Source organism: Panicum virgatum, chromosome 1N (assembly GCF_016808335.1).
Source record: "Panicum virgatum strain AP13 chromosome 1N, P.virgatum_v5, whole genome shotgun sequence".
Taxonomy (NCBI): domain Eukaryota; kingdom Viridiplantae; phylum Streptophyta; class Magnoliopsida; order Poales; family Poaceae; genus Panicum; species Panicum virgatum.
Genome location: NC_053145.1, coordinates 26,840,624 through 26,847,869, shown reverse-complemented (window position 1 = coordinate 26,847,869; position 7,246 = coordinate 26,840,624). Strand labels below are relative to the sequence as shown.

At 42.3% G+C, this 7,246-nt stretch overlaps 1 long non-coding RNA gene across 1 annotated transcript; it reads left to right on the top strand.

The window, feature by feature from the left end:
* The first annotated feature begins 862 nt into the window (after nt 1-862).
* Nucleotides 863-1,606, top strand: LOC120654025. The gene is made up of 2 exons (XR_005666944.1): nt 863-1,002; nt 1,322-1,606. It is a non-coding gene; the product is annotated as an uncharacterized LOC120654025 (long non-coding RNA).
* The last annotated feature ends 5,640 nt before the right edge of the window (nt 1,607-7,246 follow it).

Below are 7,246 nucleotides of genomic sequence, written 5' to 3'. Positions count from 1 at the left end.
AAACATGCAATTTTCTTGGCATCTCGGCTATGCTGCCAAGTAAACGGTCAATTTTCTCGGCAGCTCGGCTAAGCCGCTAAGTAAAGTTGCAATTTTCTTGGCCATTTTGTTAAGCCGCCAAGTAAATGTGCAATTTCCTTGGTAGTTAGGCTAAGCCGCCAAGTATTATGTTTTCCTTGGCATATTTCCTTGGCGGTTTGGTGGCCAAGAAAGTACTTGTTGGTACTTATTTTCGCTTATTAAGCTATATGATACATGCTTGCTATATATTTTTTCACTTGTTTAGTACCTATATTGACTTAACAGATATGATATGTTTATTTTAACTTAAATATATGGCAATCTTGATTCTCGTTGAGTTCACAAACACACATATGGCACTCTTGTTCACTAACTCATGTGGCACAAACTTGAGTAGTGAATAGAAATTCATTTGTTGGCATAACAATTATTAATGTAACTTCGTATTTTATAGTACTAGAGTAAATATAAGGTTGTGTTCAAATTTGAAGTGTGTATGAGTGCAAAATATCATGAGGTATTCAAATCTCTAAGTTTGACTTAAGTTAAAAGGAACTATGTGAGAGATCTATCTATTTTATGAACAATCTATACTTCAATTTTCATAAAATCTTTTGAAATTTTTATGTAAAGTTTACACATTCATAAAATTATTCTATGACAATTTATAAATTTTTTGCAGAAATTTTATGTATTATTATCATTATTTGTAACAAGGTTGCAAGTAGAAGCTTGAATTTTCCCTAGCAAACAATTCAATTTTCATTTATTTTTAGAATTTGAGCTACAATAGAATATATTATAAAAAGTTTCCTATGATTTAATGAGTTAGTTTATATGTTCAACCTTTAATTAATTTATATGTTTTCTTTGCTTCATGCAGAGATGGAGATAGTCGACAAGGTGGGAGGGAGGACAGCACACCCCAGCAAGCAACATCTAGGAGGTCAAATATCTGTAGATCTCATCCAATCCTCAAAGGTTAATAACTTATCATCCCAATTCAGACCCAAAACCAGCTAATCAATCATTTAATTGAAACATCTAAAATTTGAAGGAAAAAATAGGTAAAAGTCTCACAAATGTTGAACAAGTGGAACTACAGGTGGAAACTTTGGGTAATTTGAAAAACATAAAGCTTAATCAGTTGAATATTGGTTTCATTCATCCAATAGCTGAACCATATTTTCTAAAGAACATGGAAGTCTAGAAAGCTTGGTGTCTTATGTGGCCACTTTGATATGTCTTTGGAAGTGATGTGTTTATGTTGAAACTGAGTGATGAAGCTATCTTTTTGCAGGAATCATTTTGATGACCTGGGCAAGGAAGTTCGCTGTGGTTTGTAGTGAGATGAGGGTAATTTTGAGTCTAGATAATTTTGGTAATTGATAGTGACTTGTGTATTTAGATGCATGGGTTTACTCGAGGATTATATTGTAGGTAATGAATTTGCTTATCTCGGAGATAAGCCATTTTATTTCTTATGAAAATGAGATGTTGCTTTTGATGTATGTGCTAAGATGAGTTGGCAAAATATATGGTTAATTAACTGTATGTGTGCATAATTTAAAATTGATTGATATAATTTTTTTTATTGGTGGTATGCATTTTCTTGGCGGTAGGCAGCCAAGAAAAGAAAAGGATTGCCAAGGAATCAACTATTTATCTTGGCGGTAGAGGGCTGCCGAGATATCCCCTTTACTTGGCGGTAGAGGGCTGCCAAGATATTCCCTTTACTTGGAAGTAGAGGGCTGCTAAGATAACCCCTTTACTTGGCGGTTGCTGACTGCTAGGAAAAGCTATTGGCTTGGCGGTGGAGGGCTGCTAGGAAAATCTATTAGCTTGGCAGTGCATCAGAACCGCCAAGAAAGTGATCCTTGGCAGCCAAGGAAATCGAATTTCCTTGGCTCTCTATTCTTGGCGGATTTTTCTTGGCGGTAGGCTGCCAAGGACAATTACCTTGGCGGTTTTCCTATATTCCTTGGCGGTTTTTGGCCGCCAAGGCAATTCCATTTTCTGGTAACGAACACACTTGCACTACAGATCAAGTTTATGTGTAGTGTATAGTGTAATAAAAAGAAGAGGCAATTCTATACATGCCATCAAATAATAACAAAATTTCCTATGCACCATTAGCAAATCATATGCCCCACATGCCATTAAAATTAATATTTTGACCCCCACCATGTGCGATTGCAAGCGGGGCAGGTTGCAGCTGCCCGCCCCGTGGGAGCCTCATGCATTGATGCGGGTCCTTGCAGTTGCCCTCGTGCCGCCGCAACATGCGGCGGTGTCAGTAAAGTGGCTAGAAAACTAATCAACTTAGAAAATGTCAAAAAGGTAAAAACTGACTTTTTAAAGAAAAATAAGGCAAATGTAATTAATAATCACAAATTTGTATTTACTTATTACAATAAATTATAATCCGTACAAAGAGAGACTGCTGAAGAACTAGGTAACCTTGCCAAACACAATTTTGCACTATTAAATAAAATATGCTCCTAAAGTGCCGTATGAAATCATATAGGCAACAGTCAATCAAAGCCACGGTATGAAGGTAAGATGATAAGCTCCTAAATCCCTCTTAAGTGACATCAAACATCAACCTGCATTCTCAAAAAAATTAAGGGGGGGGGGGATATCATTCCAGGCACCGATGAATGCTGCATAGCCCATCGAAAGTCCAAGTTCAGTGTCGCAGAACTTCACCATCTGGTCAGAAACCATCCTTCCTGTGAAATGTACGTAACTCAAACTGTACCTGAGGTGCAGAAAGCAGATAATGCTAGAGCAGTGAGTTGACTTGTTCAGAAATCTTTGCTCTACTATGTAAGAAAGTCACAAAAAGACACATTATTACAGATGTGGAACTAATATGGGTCTGAAATTCTTGATTAGAGATGTGCGCCAACTGTAAGTGTCTCTGATGTGGTGGCACGTAACACATCTCTGATGACGAAGTAATAGAGACGTAGATGAACAAAATGCATCTCTAATGATTTGGTCAGTCATTAGAGAAGTGGTTTTAGTGAAACACTGAAAGCATCAAGGTCCCTAGTGGGTTTTGGAGTATTGATTGGCAACACGATTAAAAGACTAACTTGTTTGCATGAGATTAGGAGTAGGAATTTAACTAAGAAATTTGTATTACAACACGATTAAACCACCAATAAATTTTGAAGCATAAACATAAACTTCACATGTATACACAATTACATTCGAAAGCCGAATCCCAAAGAAAATGTTTCACATTGGAAAACAAAAGTTGTTTCTAAAAAAAAAGTTTTCTATGTAACATAAATTCTACATTAGAAAGAGATGAATTATGACCTACCAACACTATTATGAGTTTATGATAGGACCTGTTATGAAAAAAGTTCAAGAACGTTGTAACAACTCATTCTCTTCTTATTTGTTTGAAATTTTTTTATGAAGAATTGGTAATGCGAATTTGTCATAGATTTGTGACAATTGTTGGTTATCCTTTATGACACAATAAAATTCGTCAAGATATGGACATGGATCCATTTGTGATGATTTGCAGTTTGTGTTAGCGACGAGCACCTCATTTTCGTCACTAAACTATAGTGCCCAATGCAAAACGACACGAATCAAACTGCCGTAGCGACGAATAGCTCTGCTGTCACGAGGTATACATCACAAAAAGTCATATTTGTTGTAGTGGGTCTAGGCAGGAAAAGTCCCCAACGACTAGTTTTCAAAAGGGACCGGTCTGGTACTGACAGGGGCAACGACTAGTTCCTTGAGAAGGGGTATTTATACCCCATGACTTCACCCATTCGTGGGCGCTGACCGTGTCTTCCTTGCATCATCTTTATTTCTATTTGTTTTACTTACCTTGCATTATAGTGTTTGAGTTTGAATTGTGCTTCCGCTCGATCTACTTGGGTATGCTCTACATGTGTGCAGGAAACTAATTATATTGATAAATATACTCTGCACAAGATACACTCCAAGTTTTGTATAGGTTCAAGCTCGATAAGGGGACATTTCCCTGCTGTGTCATGTCTGCCTGTTTAGACCGGTCTGACCGGTCCAGGCGGAGCCAGCAGGGTTAAGTGCTAAAATTTGAAGAAAAGCCTATTCAGCCCCTCTAGGCTACGACATCGTGTGATCAAGATTCTTTCAAACATGTTTATGATAAAGATGTGTCTTTGTTGACTGCCAAAGCAGACCCGATTTCAGCCCAGCCCATTAACCCAGATGCCCTGCCGGCCGGTTTAGGCGTCGAGCGATGCTGGCCGTTCGATTGGCTGCTGGCTAACACGAATGATCTCGCCTCCACTCGAATGAAAAACATTGCCTACCGGCTCTTCCTAACCCTAGTTCTCCTTTTCCTCAACCCTTTTCCAGTTCACACAACCGTGGTGGCGGCGGCTGCCGAGCGAAGTGAAATGGGGCGCATCCTGGCAGCCACAGTGGCAGAACGCGTAGCGGGTAGAGGAATGCGAGACAGAGCCCATCCATGAGCTCCGCCATGGCGCGAGACCAAGGCTGCGAGCAGGGTGGAGCATGTCGTTGCTGCTTGCGGTGTCCGAGGCTATGACCCATCTACGGTGCGCCATGGTCAAAGGTATGGGGTGGAAGTCGCAGGCCGTGGAGGCCGTTTGCTCATGCCGTCACCTCCCGTCTGCGTGACTGCATCGGACCCCATGCCCCTCTGACCGCCACCGATCCCGCCCGTCCCCTAGGCCGTCGCCGACCCCAGCCACCCCCATGTCCTCCCATAGTTCCTCTGCTATACGTTGCTGGCCCTCCTTCGATCACTGTCTCACCATTTTCCCCATCCAGGTCTCACCGGAGATGCATGCTCGCATGGGCTCCACACCCACCAGGTCGACCCGGCGGCCGCGAATGCCAGGATGCCATGGCAACCTAGCGCGTGGACACTCACTTTAATCCCGCTAAGGAACTGGTCGTAGCTCCGATGCTAGACGCGCATCTCGCGTCATACTCACCAAGTACTCCTCCCCCTCTCCATGCACTCCGGTGTATATAAAGGATCACGGTAGAAGTACATAGGATCATCATAGCTTTTTATTGAAATAGTCATCAGAGATGCGTCTTGGCAACACGTGTCTCTAATGACCCACATCAGAGATGCGTTTTAATTAGACGCGTCTCTGATGTGGGTCATCAGAGACACAGAATCCACGTCTCTGATGTGGATATATCATAGACGCGGGATTTTCACGTCTGTGATATACTGTTATCATAGACACAATAATGTAAGTGACGTATTTAATGAGGTATTTTCACATTGTGCTTGCTGTTTATTTAATAGGCCGGTCAATTGAAAACCAAAACAGGAGAGAGATGCAAACAAGAAGCACAATGTTTGCTAAGATCAAGATTTGGAGTGTCACAGTACCCCACCTTCTGGCCAGTCTGGATACGGCATATTTGCTGGTGTTTAGTAAATTCGAAGTATAGGAAGTACAATAAACAAGTAACATTATTCTAGCCTATGTCATTGAATGATTCCACATTGCATGGTCTAGGAAAAAGGAGCGGATGGAACACAGTCAGAGCTACTGTGTTGCTATTACATTGTGACGGAAGATTGCCCAAGCTACAGATTTCCCAATGAAGTTTTCTTGGACTCATGATCTATGGAAACAAAACTCTACGCAAGAATACATATGCCTCCAGTGCTATCTAAACCATAGAAGCACATAACTGTTTCTGTATTTAAGATGGACAAGCTAAAATTAAAAATCCAGCTTTACAGTTAAAATAAATAATTGAGGAAGCCATGTACAACACACACAAAAAATACTCGAGACCAATTGAAAAGGTTGATTCATGGAAAAATAGCAGAGGACATAACAATAGTGGTTATAGGAGTCTCAGTAGCACCTCAAGTTCTTGGTTCAACTCCTCGTGGGAGCAAATATTCTAGGATTTAACGGCGTTGTACTTTCAGCGGTAGGCGACGTTTCGGTCGATACTGAGACGCATGTGGTAACTTCATCAATCTTGAAGATTTGCCGGCTCAGTCTTCGAATATACCCATAAGGGTAGGGTTTGCGTACATGTGCATAGGGGTGAGAGCTTTAGGGGGGCTACCATAGAACATTCATTATGGTAACCTTCAAGACATGATCCCATACGTTCTTTTAGCACCATCAGTTACAGATTTAAGGAAAACAGACTCACAGAATACACAGAGCGGCGATGCAGGCGATTCCTGGCGACTTGGCGGCGACCTAGTCTCCTCTAAATCCTAGATGGAGTCCTGGGAAGGAAGTGCTTGTAACTGCTGCGATCTCTTCTTGGTTGCTGGCCGTGCTGCTACTGTGAAGTCGTGGTAGATTTTGCTTTTGTTTCTACTCCGTGTTTCCCTATCTGCTACGTTAGGGTTCGTGGGAGATTCAAATACTGCCCTGGGAAGTTTTGGTTTATGGATTGTGCTACGGTGGAAGACCGGCTCCTATCTGATTCCTAACGTGGTTCTGCTGCTTACATCTCTAGCCCTGCCCCTCCCATCTGCTAGGGTTTTTCCCGTTCTCTCTGTCAACGTCTTGACTTGTCTTGTCAGTGGGGGTGATCAAGGGGAACCCGGTGAGGGATCTGCCCACCCGAAGCTGCGAGCGATGATAGACCAGGCGGAGAGCGCGATCAACCGGTGCGGGACGGTGTAGGGTGCTGTGCTGCCGATGGAGATGGTGAAAGAGGTGGAGATGGAAAAGGAGGCTGATGCGCCGTTGGGTGATATTCAATTGGCGGAGAAGACAAACGGCGGAGCTGGTCAGGATGCAACGGGGCCAAGCATGCAGATGGAGGCGAAGGGGAAGGGAAAGACAATAGTGGAAGATGATGAGTTTGAATTTGATCCGTTTGAAGGCATGAAGGAACAGGCCCCAAAGTGGTATGCTATAGCTCTGTACTACCCTAGCTCCAATTCTTGTTCGATGAGATGGGTGCTGCTTGGAGATGTGAGAACCCAATCCCAGTTCGTCCCTTGGAGGACAACAGATATGTTCTGGAATTTGATGTGGAGGAGTACAACCATGTGATCAACGGCGGCCCATGGAGGCACAAGGGTGACACTCTGATCGTTGTGCCTTATCATGGCTTCAGCAGGTAGTCCGAGGTCATCATTGATTCCAATAATCTATGGGTTTGTTTCTATGATGTTCCGGTTCATCTGATGAGCAAGGCATTCACTGGAATCTTGGCAAAGAAAGTTAGCTCAAATGTT